At 37.1% G+C, this 18,446-nt stretch overlaps 1 long non-coding RNA gene across 1 annotated transcript in view; it reads left to right on the top strand.

The window, feature by feature from the left end:
• The window catches only part of LOC145688502 (uncharacterized), a 105,105-nt gene that overhangs the window by 12,189 nt on the left and 74,470 nt on the right, over nt 1-18,446 (top strand). Inside the window, exon 2 of the long non-coding RNA XR_014131925.1 lies at nt 1,483-1,684. This is a non-coding gene — a long non-coding RNA (uncharacterized LOC145688502). The remainder of the gene's footprint in view (nt 1-1,482; nt 1,685-18,446) is intronic.

Below are 18,446 nucleotides of genomic sequence, written 5' to 3'. Positions count from 1 at the left end.
GGAACAATCCTCTTTTTTACGAGTGCCCGAAGATGAAGCTTAAACATAATACATGTTCATTTTGGGTAATTGTAGGCCAGAAATGGTGGAATTTATTTGTCTTTTTTTTTTTTTTTTTTTTGCCGTTTTCAGCGCATTTTTGTTTATTAGCCTTTATTTAAAAGCTTTTCATAGGTCTTAACGTCTTTTTTGCACTTCTTACGACAATAAATTTACTGATTATTAACTCGAATCACCACCACCTCAAACGTCTTTTCTTTAGTAAAGAAAATTCAAAAGATAAGACATTCTTCAACGACTGTACTGATAAGACCAGATCTGCAACACTCACAAGGCAGATAAGGAGGCGTAACAATGTCCTCCATCAATGGGGGGGTGAGGGTGCGGAAGTTTTCTTATTTTAGTTTTTACTTCAGTTTGAGGAAGAAGGACAACACAGTTAACATGCCAGAAGCTTTCTTGAGCATTATATTGATTAAATATGTAATTTAATTACATTGGGTCTTATTTTTCACGTCCTTTTTTCCAGTTTCTAGGTTCTTTTTGAGATAATTTTAGGTCTTTTTATAGGCCCATTTAGGCAATTTTTAAGTCTTCAACTTCCGAGCCTTAATGATAAATAACTAATATTTTACACATGATTGTCAAAATACATGTACCTTCAATCTCAACTATTTCTTTTTAAATATAATAATTGAGGATGTAGCTGTTTGAAGTTTGCGAATCTGAGCTTTACTTAGTAGTTATCAAAACCTACTCTAAAATGAATATCGTGTAATTTAGCTGTTCAATTATTTGATTCATTGTTTTTATTGATTGTTTTCATAAATTACATTTGAGACTGTGGTGTCCTTCATTGAGCCAGAAACAAATTACTTGAAAGTTCAAAACAAATTTAATGTAAGTGTTCAATACTTACCCAACGAACCGAAATTACTTTGAGACGCATAAGAATTTCCATCCAAAGAATTCAAGGAACTTCTTCTGCTAAGTGCCATCAGCATATCTCGAATCTCTTCGTTGTGGACACATCGGTAAAGTGGAATCAACATAAAAGCTGCCTAAAAGCAAAGTACATGACAATCTGAAAATTATGCTTTTAAAATTTATTACATAATGTAGCTCACAAACACGTAAGAAATCGTACATTTTGTCAATGAACTGTTTATTTAAGAAGTCCGTGCAAAATGTATGAAAAATGCTGTAAGTTAGTAGCAATGTATCTTATTGTAACGTATAGTTTTAGTAAATTGCACTCACAATCTGCATTTTCCACAAAAAAAAAAAAAAAAAAAAAATCATATAATACATTTTACTGTATCATATGGTACTAAATTGACTATATTTTACTATATTGTTAATTTTTTTGTTTATCTTTCACAATAATTTAAAAAAGGTCAATTTCAAAGTTTGTGTGAAGCTGAGGTATTGATACTCCTAAAGCAAGGTATTTTTGCGACAAAGCAATTTACTTACTTCCAGTACAATGCAGAGTGGGAATAGAATTCCATATCCGAGATCTCTGGTTGGGTAGAAGAATGCCGCAAAGATCCAGTTGAGAAGAGTTGATGGAAAACAGAAGCACACAAGGAATACTACTAGCCTGAAAGAAAACAATATAATAATGTACTTTTAATATACGGATCAATTTGTAAAACAATCTATCTACTTGGAAAACATTCTAGTAAGTGCCAGTACTAATACCTTTATTGTTTCTTTTTTACTGATTTGTAACCACTCATTGACATCATACCCATTTATAACCTTTTTCACTTAAAAACGACAGCAAATAAAAAATGACTTAAACCACAAATTGAACATTCAAAATAGGAATGAGGACTTAAGGTAACTGCGGCAAATTACGTCAATTGGATATTAACGCCGTTTTAAACTTCGCACGGTGATAGATCTTAAGTTTATTACTTGTGGTTGTGTGATATGGAGTAGCACTTGTTGTCTTTGTGTATACAAGAAACAGTGGCCTGTCAGATGTCAGTTGAGATAAATAAATTAACAAGTGTAGACCTGGTAACAGTGTGTCAGAGGAAAAAGTGCGCAGATTTTCATTGAGTCAAAAGAAGTATGCGTCCTGTTTACGTAACATTAAATTTGAAATATTACTAACGTTATACGCCAATAGACTACTCATTACGTAAGAGTAGGACAAAGATAATGTACATATGCCCGTTGTTTTAGGTTTAGAAAGGCTAGTCGCAGCACAAGTCTATTGCTTCGGAAAATAACGTCCCCATCATGATGGAAAATAACGCCACTCTATTTAATTGGTAATATAAAATAACACTTGTTATAACTTTATCGTTATATACTATTTAAACAACCCTAGTATATACAGAAGGATTTCTTGGAATCAGCGCCAGGCGATACATAATTCTTCGAAGAGCAGAATTGCGAAATTCCTCTCCTACAAGTGCTTGTATGTGTGTGTGTGTGTGTGTGCTTATCGCCCACATCCCTCTTCGCGCAGCCTAATTTGGGAAAATAATTCAGAACAGTGTGACGCTTCCACCCACCTTTGTACAAGCTAAAATGGGAAGCAACGAACTGTATTTTATAATTTGCATTTTTGCTAATTAATAGTTATTATTATTCATTTTAATGTTTGTGCAAGTGTAATCGTTATACTGTTAACAACGCAAGAATCAATCTATTAGTTTCTCTGAGAGGAGAAACTGCTTAAAAACTAAATGCTTTACAAGAAATACTTTCTCATCAAGAAGTGTATTCCTACGCACCCATTGTCTGGGAAAAAGGTAGTGTCGTGCGAAGCGCAGCGAGCAGTGGGAATTGGGGAACCCGCACCTGGATTGATATGTTATTTATCCCACTTAATTTAATAATTATAAGCATTACTTCTATGCAATGTTTATTACAAACTTTAGTATCTGTTCTATAAAGTAAAAGTGTTTATCAAGTAGTACAGGATGTATTATTTTCAAAAGTGCTACGTTAATTACCTTTTTTATATGATTCACCAACCTGAAAACCTACGTTAAATATTATACTTACGTTAAATTGCTAATGCATCACTTCAGAAAACCTCCTCCGCCAATTGCAAAATTATGGCGTAAAAGAAGATTCTTACTATTAAATGGTTAAAAGTCATCATTATCAACAAAATTGAATGCAAGAATAAAATGTGTCATTTTTCGTTAAGTCCAGTGGATGGTGGAACAATAATGTGTGAGGAGTGAAACTTATTGGGAAATTAGTGCACGATTTTCCTACTCCCAGTAAATGAGGAAATCTTGTATTTTCGTACCGTGTTATACTCGCGTTCGAATTCCGATATTCTGAAAGGGCCATTATTTTCACCCATTGTGATTGTTTGTTTTTAGTGAAATTAAATTTGTGCTCATAAATTTAGTAGAGAACATAATAAATCAGCATATCTCACATTACTTTGATTTTTTGTTCTACTAAAATTTACGTATTAAGTAAAAATTGAATAATTCAAATCGTCACATGTTATTTTTCGTAATTATTTATTTGTAGTCATTCAGTCATTTATTACACTGTTCAACAACGAAAATGTAAATTGAACAAAATCTACTAATTCTTATTGATTTTGTGGTGCTGATCACGAATTTGAAAGTTATTTTCGAATAGTAGCTCTACTTTTCGTTTTACAGATATGTCTAATAATAACGCTTTAAAAATAAATATATTCGCTTCGTTTGGGGTAAAATGTTACACTGATCCGGCAAACCTGGAGAAACTATATGAACGCTTGGTTTCATTGTGTTCCTTATCTCAGTAGTGTTCTGCTATTGTTAGAAAAGACAGGTTTAGTGCAGTTATCAGCGTTTTGGGTGTGACGTTTGTGTAGTGCAGGACATAAAAATACAACTACAAGTACGCAAAAATACTGGTATTTCGAATGTATATTTTTAAATAGTTGTCGGAACTATTTCAAGTGACATTTTGAGGATTTCAATAAACAAACATGCCGCGAAATTGTGTAAACAGTGCGGATAGCTTCTGCTACGTGTGTGGGGAAGTGACATTTTCCTCACAAAACCAGACTATAACACCACTAATAAGAAAAGACTATCAATATTACTTTGGTTGTAAAATTGGAGACCAAGATAACTCTTGGGCACCCCACATTGTGTGTAACACTTGTGCCAGCAATCTAAGAAATTGGATTAATGGGAAGGGGCGCTCAATGCCTTTTGCAGTGCCCATGATTTGGAGGGAGTCAAGCGACCACATCAGAGACTGTTATTTTGTATGGTTCCTTCCGTCAAGAAGGGAATTTCCACGAAGAAGAAGCGGGCCTTGATCTATCCTAACATTCCTTCTGCAATGCGCCCTGTTCCACATGGAGAAGGACTACCTGTTCCTGACCCACCTAAAGAATACGATCTTTTTTCTGATGATGATCAAGAAGTTGAAGCTCCTGAATCAAGTACTTCGAAGGACCCTACGTTTGTTGTAGAAGAACCTCCATGTGAACCACATAGACTTATTCAAGAGGAACTAAGTGATCTAATCAGAAACTTGGACCTCTCGAAAAGCAAAGCCGAAATTTTAGCGTCATGCTTAAAGCAATGGAATTTATTGCAGGAAAAAGTAAATATTTCAGTGTATCGGAATAGGGAGAAGATGTTCACTTCATTTTTTACTATGGAAGACACACTTGTGGCATATACAGATGTAAATGGGCTCATGAGGGCACTTAAAATTAATTACGAACATACGGAGTGGAGGCTCTTTATAGATTCGTCCAAGGTGAGTTTAAAGACAGTGCTTTTACATATTGGAAATGAACTTCCTTCAATTCCTGTAGGTTACGCAGTTCATATGAAGGAATCTTATGAAAACTTGAAACGCTTACTTCAAGCCATTAAATATTACGATTTTCAGTGGCTCATTTGTGGTAACCTTAAAGTAATAGCACTGTTGCTAGGTATGCAGTTAGGGTATACAAAGTATTGTTGCTTTATATGTGAATGGGACAGTAGAGATCGTGGATCTCATTACCGCAAAAGTGATTGGAGTACCAGAGAAACTCTTCGGGCGGGAGTGAAAAATGTGCAGCATGAACCACTGGTAGATTGTAACCGAATTTTGCTTCCCCCTCTACATATTAAATTAGGTCTTATGAAAAGTTTTGTTAAGAGCATGAACCAAGAGGATGAGACCTATAAGTACCTAAGAGGACGATTCATTCGATTAAGTGATGCCAAAGTTAAAGAGGGTGTTTTCATAGGGCCACAGATTAGGCAACTATTCAAAGATCACAAGTTCGACGAAATTCTCCAAGGTGAGGAGAAAGCTGCGTGGGAAAGCTTGAAGAGTGTTTGTTCACAGTTCTTGGGAAGACACCGAGCAACAAATTACAAACAACTGGTAGTAAAGTTGCTATTGTGCTACGAAAATCTTGGTTGCAATATGTCTCTGAGACTTCTTTCCCGAAGATTGTGGAGCAGTAAGTGACGAACATGGTGAGCGTTTCCATCAAGATATTGCAGCCATGGAGAAGAGATATGAGGGAAAGTGGAGTTCTAACATATTGGCCGACTACTGTTGGACTATTGCAAGGGATGCTCCAGATGTAACCTACTAAAGGCAAGCCAAGCGAAGACGCTCAAAATAAAATAAACATAATCCTGTACAAGGGATCATTTGAAATTTTGTCTACATTGCAGTGTAGTTCTTGCACAAAAAGGTATTTGTACATATTTTTCATGTTTTGACGTTAATACTGATTTTTATTACGGAATTGTTCATGTTTAACTTGGCCACGGTTACTTTATTTTCTGTATCGCTGTGAAACTGGTATTTGCGCAATTTTGAAAAAGGAAGTACAAGGCTATAGAAAGCTATAGGTTAGGGTACTTCTTAACTCCCCAGCTTATCACATCACAGTGAAATAGATAAGAAAAGTGAAATGTAGGTTTTTACAAGGAGTTTGCTTAAATGTTCTATAAATATTAATACATTTGTATATATACAGCTACTGTTGTACAAGGGCGTTTTTTTCACAACCTGAGCTAAGAAAATTCTTCTATTATCATTTTCTTTCATATTATGCTTAAATGAATGTAAAAATTGCAATTTCGAAGAATTTGCATACTTTCGATCACAATTTATTGAACAGTGTTGTTGGTGTAAAGTCAATATGTAATATTTTATTGAAAGAAGAGATTGATACTTCAGGTACGCTTCGAATATATTTGTGTGTATTTTATGTCGATTTGTTTACCGTACAGCTGGTACAGCGCAGTACAAGGGGACATTATCTCTCCTATTTAAACGTTGGGTGCTTAATTTAACTTCGCGCAAATCTTATGAACTCCTTCCCCGAGGCTATAAAAGACTTCCGAGTAATCGAACCAAAGATATATGAGACTTTTGGTGAGGGAAGTTCAACTTGTATTAGTAACTGCATCGCGGATTCCCGTAAGTGACGATGGGTAACCAGCCTGGAATCCCCATCGGTCGTATTGTGAAGAAAATGTATTCTTTTGTATCAAAGTGTCTGTTATATGTGTTTTGTGCATTTTATTTTGTAGATGGTAACAAAATGTCAAAATATTCTGGATAGGTGTTCTGAAAGTGATTTACGTCAAGCTCTGATGGTCATCCAGCAGAGTGTGGAAGTCGCATGTGCAATATATGCATTTAAGATTCCTCGCAGGACTTTGAGAGACTGGCTGAAACTAAAGCAACAAACATAATATGAAAACTTGATACAGTTATGTATTGCCCTCGGAACTCGAAATAGAATTGACACAGAACAATTCGTTACCATAAAGTTAGATTTTGTTTAGGCAGAAAAGATGTTTGTCAGGCTGCCACAACTAATACATTTCGTAACGGCAGAGTTAGGAAAGACTAGTTTTATGTGTTTATAATAAGTCACTTTGATATTGTCTTGAGAAAGGCAGGAAATTGAACTGTGAAAGACTCATGCGATTCAATAAAGACAAACTGATTAACTCTACTAGAATGTGATTATACTCTAGTAGAAAATACACTTGATGCCCTAACTTATGTGACACCACAGATCTAATCTACAATGAAGATAAAAGTATACTGCAGCTAACGTGCAACAGCAATAAAAAAATTGCTGAGCACTGTTTTTATTCATGTTCTTTCGGCAGCCTAACTTTCTGTATTACTAGTCTACATTTGTTCGCTGTCACTTTCTGATACCACAGTAGTGGTCACGAAAGGCTTTCCTTTGTGGAAATATAGTAAAACAGTAAAAACGCTAATATGAGTTCTTATTGTATTAAAATGTGAAAATTCAAAAAAAAAAAAAAAAAAAAAAACAGTGAAAGCAATGGTGTGTGGTGACTAATTGCTAATATGTATAATAAATGATAGAAACAATGTAAAGTATATAGTGGGATTCGATTTTTGTACAAAGACATTGCAAGCTTTTTGGTCCCAAAAATACTATATTTGTTGCCGTAATATACTAGCATGGAGACTCACTGCATTTATAATATGATGCTGACAAATTTTTGCCAGTTTGGAGTGGGAGAAGTATATAAGTGCCAATAGAATATGGAATTTCAAAGCACTGGGAGGCAAGTCTTGTAAGTTAAAAAATATATATTTGTAGCTGCAATAAGTTGGCCTAGATATTCTCAATCTGTGCGTGTTTTATTTTTAGCTTGAATTGATGTAGTGGTTAGACTCCTAATGTTTCTGGTCTAAAATAATGGCAAAATAATCCTGCTGATATAAATAATTATAATCCTGCTAAAATATTTTTAATGATAGAACATTATATATGACCATGGGCGGCGATTAGGGGGGCAAGAGGGGGCAGTTGCCCCCCACTTTTTTGAAGTGACGCTCTGATTTATATAATTTCATGTGGAAATGTAAACAGGGTGACCACACAATTTGGAGAAAAGATCTCTGACTTTCCCTTACTTTCCATGATGAAAGTTCCTGATTTCCCTGACCCCTGAATAACTTAAAAATATAGAAAAAAGAAAAACTCCAGCCTCCACACTCCCCATAGTTGGCCTTGTTCTCTTTCGCTTCTGTGTATTTCCTTTTTCAATTTTCTTTCCAAAGGAATGTAAATTTACAAACATATGCATTAGTCCGATATTGATTAGGCCTGCACATTACACAAAATGTAAAGTTAAAAACGAAAGTGTGCAGTACACAGAGTACTTAAGATATGAAAAAATACACATTATATGCTTACACACTATAATACCAATTACACAGTATTATAATATAGCCTATAGTAATAAACAGTTCATACATGATTTTACTGATTATAAAAAAAACACACACATATTATGTAACACATACTTTTGCTGGTGCAGTTATTAAATGCAACCCATTTAGAAATTTGTATTCATACTTTCTCGCATAGTTTTCTTCTCATTGATCTGAATATCTTTCTTGTTGTCTCCGCTGTTTAATTTTCTTTTCTTCTTCCTCCAGCTCCTTTACTTGTTGGTGAATCTTCTGTTTCTCTCTCCTCTTCTCGTCTCCAGCATTTATTTCTCTTTTCTTTTCCAAATACATCTAATATTCTCTCATTTAACTTCTCACTGAATTTATCATACCTGTTGAAATTGTTAATCCAGATGATCCACCTATTCTCACCACAGAATCATATATAATCCGTTGAGCCACCAGAGAGTCTTGTAAGTTGTCAACAATGAGAATTTTATTTATTGCGAAACCACTTTCAAAAAATGCGTTTCCATGAAAGAAGATGAAACACAATTTTATAACTGACCATAAGTCAACGAAGTTCTTCCCATTTCCGAGGACTAAGTAAAAAAACTAATCAAGTCCAATACCATCTCTATCATTGGCTATGAATTCATTCGAGTGTTCCATAAATTCTTCAGTCTGAGCTTTCACTGTGAGCTGGAGATACTATTAATTCGCGTTCTCAGCCACTTGTCCAGATATCCTCTTGGCACCATGCAATTCTTCTAGAACAGCGTCTACCCTTTTGAGCAAATATGCCAGGATGTAGTTAGATGTGTTTATCGCAGAAAATTAGTTTCAACGACTATATCAGAGGACACTGACTCCCTCAATATCATCATTGAGAACACCACATTTTGCATCCAGTAACAGTAAAGAAATCAACCATATTTCATAAATTCAGTAATTGAACAATGGACCTAAAATAGATTTTTTTCCTGACTTTCCCTGACCAGTCTGCAATTTCCCTGACTTCACCTGATACATTTTTACTTCCCTAACCTTTTCCTGACTTTCACTTATTTCCAGAATGTGGACACCCTGGTAAAGGTTTTGTATGTATTACTGTTTCATAGAAAAAATGCTGCCATATGATATTTGCCGTTGCGTGAGTACGTTTTGGATATTTGTCTTCCCGTGGAATTAAGAAAGCTCAGAAATTGCGTTTTAATTGCAATTCAAAGCAATTAATATTGCAATTGCATATTTCTTTAAATGTCAGCATATGCTTGCAGTACTTTCTGTATTTCATTTTCTAAGAGTAAAAACAGTCATTTAATGGCATGTGTGGAATTAAAAGTATGTTGTTCATTAATTCCCAATTTCAATTTAACTTCAGCAAAACAAGCGTCACTATTCATTACTATGATTAATATTATCCCTTCTATTTATTTGTTTTGCAAATTTATTAAATAATCTGATCACAGAATTTTCCAGACAATTTTGAGATGTTCATGAACAAGAACTCAAATCTCTTCTTACACTTCCGTTGTTTAAGAGTATAAAGGGCTAGTACCTACCTGTATTGCTCTTATGAATTTACTTAATAAAATATAAATAAGATATACGGCATTTTAAGTGATAAAAGATAGTATTCTATTAGTTATACAACCTTTCATCAAACAGTGTTAGAAACAACCAGGAAATCTAACATTGATATACAATTGTTAAGATCATGTCTTGCCCCCCCACTTTTAACGTCCAACTGCCGCCACTGTATATGACCTTTAATATATTATAAGCTAAGAGAATAGATTTTGCACCTCTTATTAGCATGCTATTTTTATACACATTAATCATTTTGATTACTTTTTCACTTTTCTCCTAATATTTCTCTAAAATTTATTGTAGTTTACACTAATAAATGTAATATAGAAATATCTTCTGTAGCTTTCAATACAATACAGATGAGGGAACCGGTATGTGACGCCATGCCAAAACATATCAATTTCTCTTTGAGTGACGTAAGCAGCGCATTTTTACATTGTCTGATGCTTCGTGTCTGCGTAGCTAAGGAACATTTTGTTTGTGAGATTTTTTATGGGTTGAAGACTAGTTGTTCACGATGGAATTATTAAATTAAATCTTTTGGTCGCAAACTTATCCTCGAGCATGCAGCAGTGGTCAAGAGTGATGATGTTATCATGTCGCAGGACAATGAATGCTCATATGTAGCTCAAAGGATGATGCAGAATCTCCATGATTTTTAGTTTAAAACCTCTTCTCATTCCCTTATTTTTGTGACGTCTCTTCTACCGATTTTTACGTCTTCCGACTTCTCGATCATTTCTTGGCAAGGAATTGCCAATAAGATGTCTTTTCTTAGCAAAGAATCTGGTTTTAGGAGTATGTGGGTTTGTTCCTCGTAGAAAAATATGAACTTTGTGAGGTGCAGGTAGCCAGAGCCGAAACTACTGTTACCTAAGAACACCACCACAAATGAATATAAAATAAATGAAGTGGAGTGGCTGGGGATATTCAAATCAACAGAGATATTTGCATAAAATGCAAATTACACACATCTGAAAATGATTTCTTCCCTCTTGGAGATAAAGGTTCTCTCCTGGAAGAGCCGCCACTCCCTCCAATAAGTCGGTAGAGCAATTTAACTTTAGTAAATAGGAACAGCAGATCTCAGGGTTATCTGCTTAACAGCCATGGTCAATACGCTACTATAGTGAGTCATTGTTAAATTACCAAAAGGTTAAAAGAAAAAAAAATTTAATTTTTTTAAAATTTACAGGTAGCAGCCTGTTTTAGAGCTCACTACACTCATGACTGTTATTATGGTTCCTTGGGCATTATTTCTCTCTCTGGGCCCCATTCAGAGAGCCGGTCAGACATACACATAACAAGGGAAAATGGTTCCTTGTATCACCCTCCTGAAAAGCAAACATACTCATTAGCAGTAGGTACTCACCCTGCAGCAATTGAGTTGAACACAGATTCTGGATAGAGATGTTGGTTTTATTTCCAATATAAAAGCACATTAAAATGGGAGCTGTCGAGGTATACTCACTCCACTACACTCACACATTATTTGCTTCGGTAGTGCACTACTATACCACTTACACGATTTTTATATATATTTATATATATATATATGTAACACCTTTTTTCTATATATTGAAAAAAACAACAAAAGAGGGGAGGATTAAACTGGATAAATTAAGGTCTAGTTGACCTTAGTAAAATAAAAAAATATATATATATACAGATTTCTTAACTCCTCATTTTCAATAAGTTTATAGTCTCTGACTGTCTCAGAGGAGCTTCAGTTTTACACAAAATTCTTATCTGGTATTAATAAGTTACTAGACGAAAACACAAAATTAAATGGTTAAATCGCATGGTTATCTCGTGGCACAGTTCATGCAGTTAAACAGATGGTTAAAACACGCACACAGTTCAAGATCCACGTCACAAGTCCTTCCACATTCTTATTCCACTGCGGAAAGGAAAGTGTCCTTCACAATGTTGAAAGACTGGATAACGATGTTTCTCACAGTAGACATCTAGAATGTCTACTGAAGGCATTCAAATACTGATGCTAGTAACCTTGTACACAAGTCCAAGGAAGGCTCTGTGTTAAAAGACTATACAGGCCTTGTTAACAATCTCTACTAGAGATGTGTTACTTTACTTGTTTCACTGGAATACTTAAAATGAAAAGTCTTCCCCATATTTACGAGTGGGGTTTGATAAGATATCCACTTATCTGTACGAGACGGTTAGCACAATTGAAGAAAAATAAAGTTATAATAAATGATTTCAATGGTTAAGGTCCATGATCAACTGCAGTTAGTTGTAAGTCTTAGTTGCAAACACTGCAGATATGTGCTCTGGTTAACACATTCTTAGTACACTCGAAAGTGATATGTAGAATTCAAGTTCACTACACACACGAGTTTATAGTATGCATCACGGGGAAATCCTCGGGGACTATCTCCACACGTTCCCGGGTTAGCCGCCACTGATATGTAAGAGACGATATCTTACGTGTTCTCACCACTGAATATAAGAACGAACTCCCCTTGTTTTCTCTCGAAAACAAGTCTATCTATTCACAAAAACTAGGAAAGGAAGAAACTCGCTTCCTCCAGAGTCTCTGACAAAGGTTTTTGTCCCTTCAGGCTATCTTCTGGGTGGTCCTTTCTGCAAAATACCAGTTCAGCCGCTTCTGGTTGCAAATTCTAACCTTCACCCCTTTGACAAGTGCTGTTCTATGTACATGACGGAGAACTTTGGAACTATCTGCTACTAGCAGAAATCTTTGAGAGTTTCTATAAACAATATGTTTATCTTACTTATGTCACACTTATGGAGTAGAAAAATACATGTTAAAATACACAGAAATAAAGAACAATATTCATACAATACATAGATATGTTATTCATACACTGTCATCTCTCCCAGAAGCAGAAGTAAGCCCAATTTCCTGCGGCTGTCCTTCAAGCTGTCTGCTGCCAATGGCAACCATGTTTGTAGGGAGAGAGATAGAGGAAACATCTTTATTTATTCTTACTTTTGATAATTACAAGATCCAAATGTCTTGTACGAATAGGGATCACGATGATAAAATAAATCAGGAATTTTGAACGGTATTTCCAAGAACGTTTTGAGCGTAATACGTTAATATTAATATTATACATAGAAAATAAGTCAAAACAGAGTAAAACATTTTAAATTGGTGTTGTATCTTGGGAACAAACTAAAGGTCCGCTGGCTGACGTTACCGGTCCTGGGTGAAGAGGGGGGTGGAAGTGACGCTAGAGCTCGCTACATAGAAAATCACACCTATAGAAAACTAAAATCTCACATGTAGAAGTGAAAAGTTTTATGACTTTTGAAACAATACAAATGGTGTGTTTCTACCCACTGTATCCAAGTCAGTGTGGTTCCACTAAGGAAGTTTGTAGGCTACTTCCTGTGTATAAACATTCTTATTTAGTTCCTCTTCTGGTGATTTCTATACATGGTGAGTTGTGAAGACCTCACATCTCGAAGTATAGGCAACAAGAAGTCGGGAAAGAAAAAAAACTTCTCTCAGCGCTAGCTCTGTCTTCCAGCATTCTGAAATCCATGCATGATTCCTATAGAATATGCCTATTTCTTTTCTAATTTTTCCATCGTAGATGAATTTTAATATAATTCTTCCTTCATCCCCATTTTTAATATACATTATACAAAGACTCGGTAATTAGATGCAAACCGTAGATACAGTATAACAAGCCTATAAAGGAAATAAACACAATTGAATAAATACAATATAATACAATATTGTATTAATATTTACGTACTACGCTTGGTGTTTTACACATTTTTACTCATGATATCTAATTAATATGCAATGAGTATGCTAATATTAAGCAATTAATTATACCACAAAATCATATATTTACATATTACTATGTAAATGTGCCCCTCATCTGCATTTTGATATGCAGATGATGGAGAAGGACATGGGCCTTCTACAGTTTTCCCCCTATGATTCTAGGTGCTGTACTTTCTAGTACAGGACGTAGATCATAAAGAGGGCACATTTTCGTTCCTGAAAATATAAGTACACAAACATCCAAGGTTAAAAAAAAATTAAAGTAAAACACACAGTAAACATAATAAATGAAATATCAATATGCAAAAGCTAAATATGGAGAATTCAGTATTCCCTGACTTACTTAAACATGAATGACATAAGTTCCCATACATACACTAATACACTAGTTCACGGAATACACACTAACACTAACACTATTTACACATGTTGTCAAATCCGGGAAATTGATGCATCATTGTGTGACCTGTTGCATCTCTATTGACCAGTACCACTGTGATCCTTTTCTTCTCTAGAAATGTATGGCTTTAAGAGAAAAGCATTCCTGGTCATTTTGATCTCTTTTGTCGCTGGATCCCCTAGTGTGTACATATTCCGGCCAGTGGTAGCGACAATTTGCCATGGCCCCGAGTACAAGAGTAAGAGCTTTTTCGACACACCTGCTAGAGCATCCGACTTGGGAAAAACTCTAGATAGAACAAGGTCACCCACTTTGTACTCTACAGTACGGTGTGACTTGTCGAAGTTACGTTTTCGTGCAGCAGCATTCTTTTTGTGGTTCTTACGAGCAATTTCAATATAATACTGCACGTCATGGCGTTGGTCCACTTCTGGGATCTCAAATAGCCTTGCTATGTCTCTAGACATAGATTGTCCGAAGTGACACTCAAAGGCTGACACGCCAGTGGTCAGGTGTTTCGCCGAATTTAAGCACTTCTCAATTTTATCCAAGTATTTGTGCCACAATCTTTGGTTATCATGGCACAATTTACGTAGCAAACGTACTGTCGCCTTGACAGCCACTTCTGCCATCTCACCTTGCGGATAATATGGCGTTGAAGTGATGTGCCTGATACCAAGATCTGCTAACTCATTTTTCCAGCGGTTAGACTGGAAAGGTGACCCTCTGTCTGTCAAGACTAGTTCCACACTAGGGTTCACTTTTAAATACTCCTTTAGTTTCCTAATTGCAGTGGTAGTGTTGGCTTTTCTACACGCATACAAACCAATGAGTTTCGAAAATGCGTCATAGAATACTAATATATAATGGACTCCCCCAATTCCCTTCGTTAGTGGTCCTAACCAGTCAGCGCAGGCCAAGTAGCCTGGCTTCTCAACAACAACGGGATTCAGTGGTCCCGGACGATAACATTGGGGAGGGTTGCTCTTCTGACATAATTCGCAGGAAGCACAAAATCGCCTCACACTTGCTCTCATCTTCGGCCATACGAAAAATTCTGATAGAAGTGGTAATATTTTACTAGCCGACATGTGCCCTCGATCTGAATGGTAATAATCGAGCAGTGGAACTACTAACACTTCTGGGATGCATATTCGGACTCCTTCCCGGTCACGCTTGCATAAGCGCCCGTTCAACACTTCAAAACGGTGACAAGCACCATTCACCTTTGGTGAGTCCGTCTTCTCTTGGACATCTCTCTTGATCTTGCCGCAGACAGGATCTGAAGACTGCATCTCCGGTAGTATGGCTATCATCTTCCTCAACTCACATGGGATTTCCGTCAGGATGGACATCAGCGACTCCTGGAGGATAGGCTTCCGTGCAACACTGAGGTCTTCTTCTGTGTGAGGAGGGTACCTAGAGTGATAATCACTCAGATTCTCATTGGACTTAACAAACTGGAATTCAAAATTGAAATTGGAGAGCAGCATCGCCCACCGGGTGATGCGCTGGTTTGTAAGCCTACAGTAGAGAATAAACTTAAGTGCAAGGTGGTCACTGCGAATTATGAATTTAGTTCCTACTAAATATTGTTTAAATTTAACAACCCCATCTATTAGTCCAAAAAATTCTTTTTCTGTTACCGAATAGTTTCTCTGTGCTGCATTAAACACACGTGATATAAATGCAATGACACGGATATCATTATTATCATCACGCTGGTACAATAGAGATGAACACGCAATGTCACACGCATCACACTCTAGAATCAGCTGTTTGTCAGGCAGGACGGTTTTCAGCACTACTTCCTCCTGGAAGATCTGCTTGATCTTCTCCATCGCTGCCTGATGTTCTGGTTCCCACTTGAACCTCACGTTCTTCTTTAGAAGTTGGAACAACGGATGGAGAACTTCTGAGTACTTCCTACTAAAACATCTATAGTACTGGCAGTAGCCAATGAAGGAACGCAGTTCCTTTACGTTCCGGGGTGTTCTAAAATCCAACACCGCCTTCACTTTCGCCGGATCTTTACCGATACCGGATTGCGAAAGATGGAATCCAAGTATGTTCAAGCTTTTTCTGGCAAAATTGCACTTTTTCAGCCTGAGAGTTAGGCCGCCCGCAGTGAGTAAACCCAACACTCTGTCGAGGTGTACTATATGATCATCGAAGCTCCTGTCGGCTAAAATCAGGTCATCAACGTATGAGCCGCAGTACTCTCTAGCTTCAGATCCAATCAACATATCTAATGCTCTGACGCAAGAAGCAAGGCTTTGTTTCGTCCCAAATGGAAGTTTCTGGAAAACATACGAAATGCCTTCATGTAGGAATCCTAAATATTTCTGGTCGCTTTCTTTTACTTTAATCTGCAAGAACATCTCAGTTGCATCGACACAGCTAAACCAAGAATTGTCACAAATGTCCTGGAGAACAGATAGGGGTGGCATTGGTCTGTCAGAAAGGTCACCTGAAATTTTGGCCAGAGCTCGGCCATCTATACAGACCCGAATACGTCCGTCACTCTTCGGTGTCACTACCAGAGGGTTTATATAAGCCGTAGGCTGCTTCTTGATCACACCCCAGGCCAACCAACGCGAAATTTCATTAGATACTAAATTCCTGAATCTCTTTGGGTAAGTATATAATTTTGTCTTGATTGGACGTTCGTCCGTTACTCCAATCTCATGCTCGTAGTTAGCTATGCATCCTGGCTTGACATCAAAAAGCGCTTGGTGCTTGAGAAGAACAGCTTTCAGACTTTCTCTTTGGGAGGCTGAGAGATCTGAGTAGTTCGAAACAAACTCCTCTATCTCTGAATGGGAGGCACGTGTGTTCACTTTCAACCACTCTTCTGGTGGGAATACGTAAACTGCCATTTCTTGGGCACTTGGGAATCTACCATCGTCCAAGTTTGGGGCACGAGCTGCCTTTTCTCTGCAGGTCTTAGGCTCATTCTGTGCACTAACCCGTATGGCCTTCCGTCTTTCATCTGACGGGGAAAATTTACACTCAAAATTATCGACTTCATCATAAATACTAAAAGGTTTCTCGCACTCTCCACTCAACTCCAAACAACGAACTACTAGATCCTCAGTCCCGCAATCTACTGATCTAAACTTCACTTCTACATCATAAGGATGTTTGAGATGTAGAAGGCCGGTGTCATAGTCTAACACGGCACGAGATTCGGTAAAGAAGTTTGACCCTAAAATCAAAGATCTGTTCAGACCTGAAATTATAATGCCTAGAGTATGAAATTCCTTCCCATGTATCTGAATGACTAACAGCGTTTGGCCTATGATCGTCGCTGATTTACTTCCAAAAGCAGACGTAACCCGTATATTCTTTGCACTCAAAAATGCGGGAGGGGGGTGGCTATTTGAGACAGTGTCCCAAATTTCTTTCGAAATTGCAGAGCAAGTTGCCCCTGTATCCAATAAAGAATTGACTTCTTTTCCAAACAAAACCACTTTTATCTCTGGCAGTGAGATGACGTTATTGGTAGGTAACTCATCATTACAAGAATCAAACAAGTTCTTAAATATGCCATTCGCCTCTTCATAGATAGCCCTATCTAGATCAATGTGTTCTCCATTCCTACTCAATAATGTTAATTTATTTTCCAACATGCCTTCACTAAAATGCTTCTTTGACTTTATTGCTAAACATAAAGTACAATTTTCTTCTTCTTTTTCTTCTTCAGTTACTAAAATTTCTTTTACTGCGGTTTCGCAAGAGTTTTCATCAAAATGTCTATTTTCTACGTTCTCTTCTAAATGTCGCACATACTTGGAATTTAAATTTGACAACTCGGGTGTACTCGTTCTCTCCATTTCCATCCTACCGTTGTTCCAAGCATATGCGGACAATCCCCATTCCCTCGTAGAAGAAGATGAGGATTGGTTATTCCTGGTATTGTTTGTGTTTTGACTGGTAGGAGGGGGCGCCCGGTCATTACGTTCGAGTAATTGTATTTCCTCGTCCTCCTGACGGAAGGAATTTCCTCGTTGTCTATCCGTGCTGCGCATTCCGCCCCTACTACCGCGGGCTACACGACCGTTGTTGTGGGTGGAGTGGGAGTTCCCCCCACGTGACCAGCCAGACGACCCACTTCCGCTACTCTGGTTTCGAGGCGGGGAGCGCTGGTGGTTGTTTTGGTTCGTGTTGGATTGTCTCTGTCTCTGATAAGGACGCTGGTTCTCTCTTGTTCTGTTTTTCTTTCGAACTGCGTGCTTACCGCTATGGCCACAGGGGTTATTTTCCTCATTTTCTATGCTCACTTGGAGCATGTTGACCCCTTTCCTCTGGTTTGTTTGGTAGAACTGGTCGCGATTAGACATCGACGACTGCAGCTCTTGGACCAAATTCAAACGTTCAGCTATGGATTTAGGGCGAGACGAGACTATTGCCCTAAATAGCCAATTGGGAAAGTGTCGCGGGAGTACCTTAAGTAACGTTGCATCTGACATGCGGGGCTCTAAAATACTG

The sequence above is a fragment of the Thermobia domestica genome, chromosome 6 (assembly GCF_964235325.1).
Source record: "Thermobia domestica chromosome 6, izTheDome1.hap1.1, whole genome shotgun sequence".
Lineage (NCBI taxonomy): Eukaryota > Metazoa > Arthropoda > Insecta > Zygentoma > Lepismatidae > Thermobia > Thermobia domestica.
This window is presented reverse-complemented; position numbering and strand designations above follow the sequence as displayed.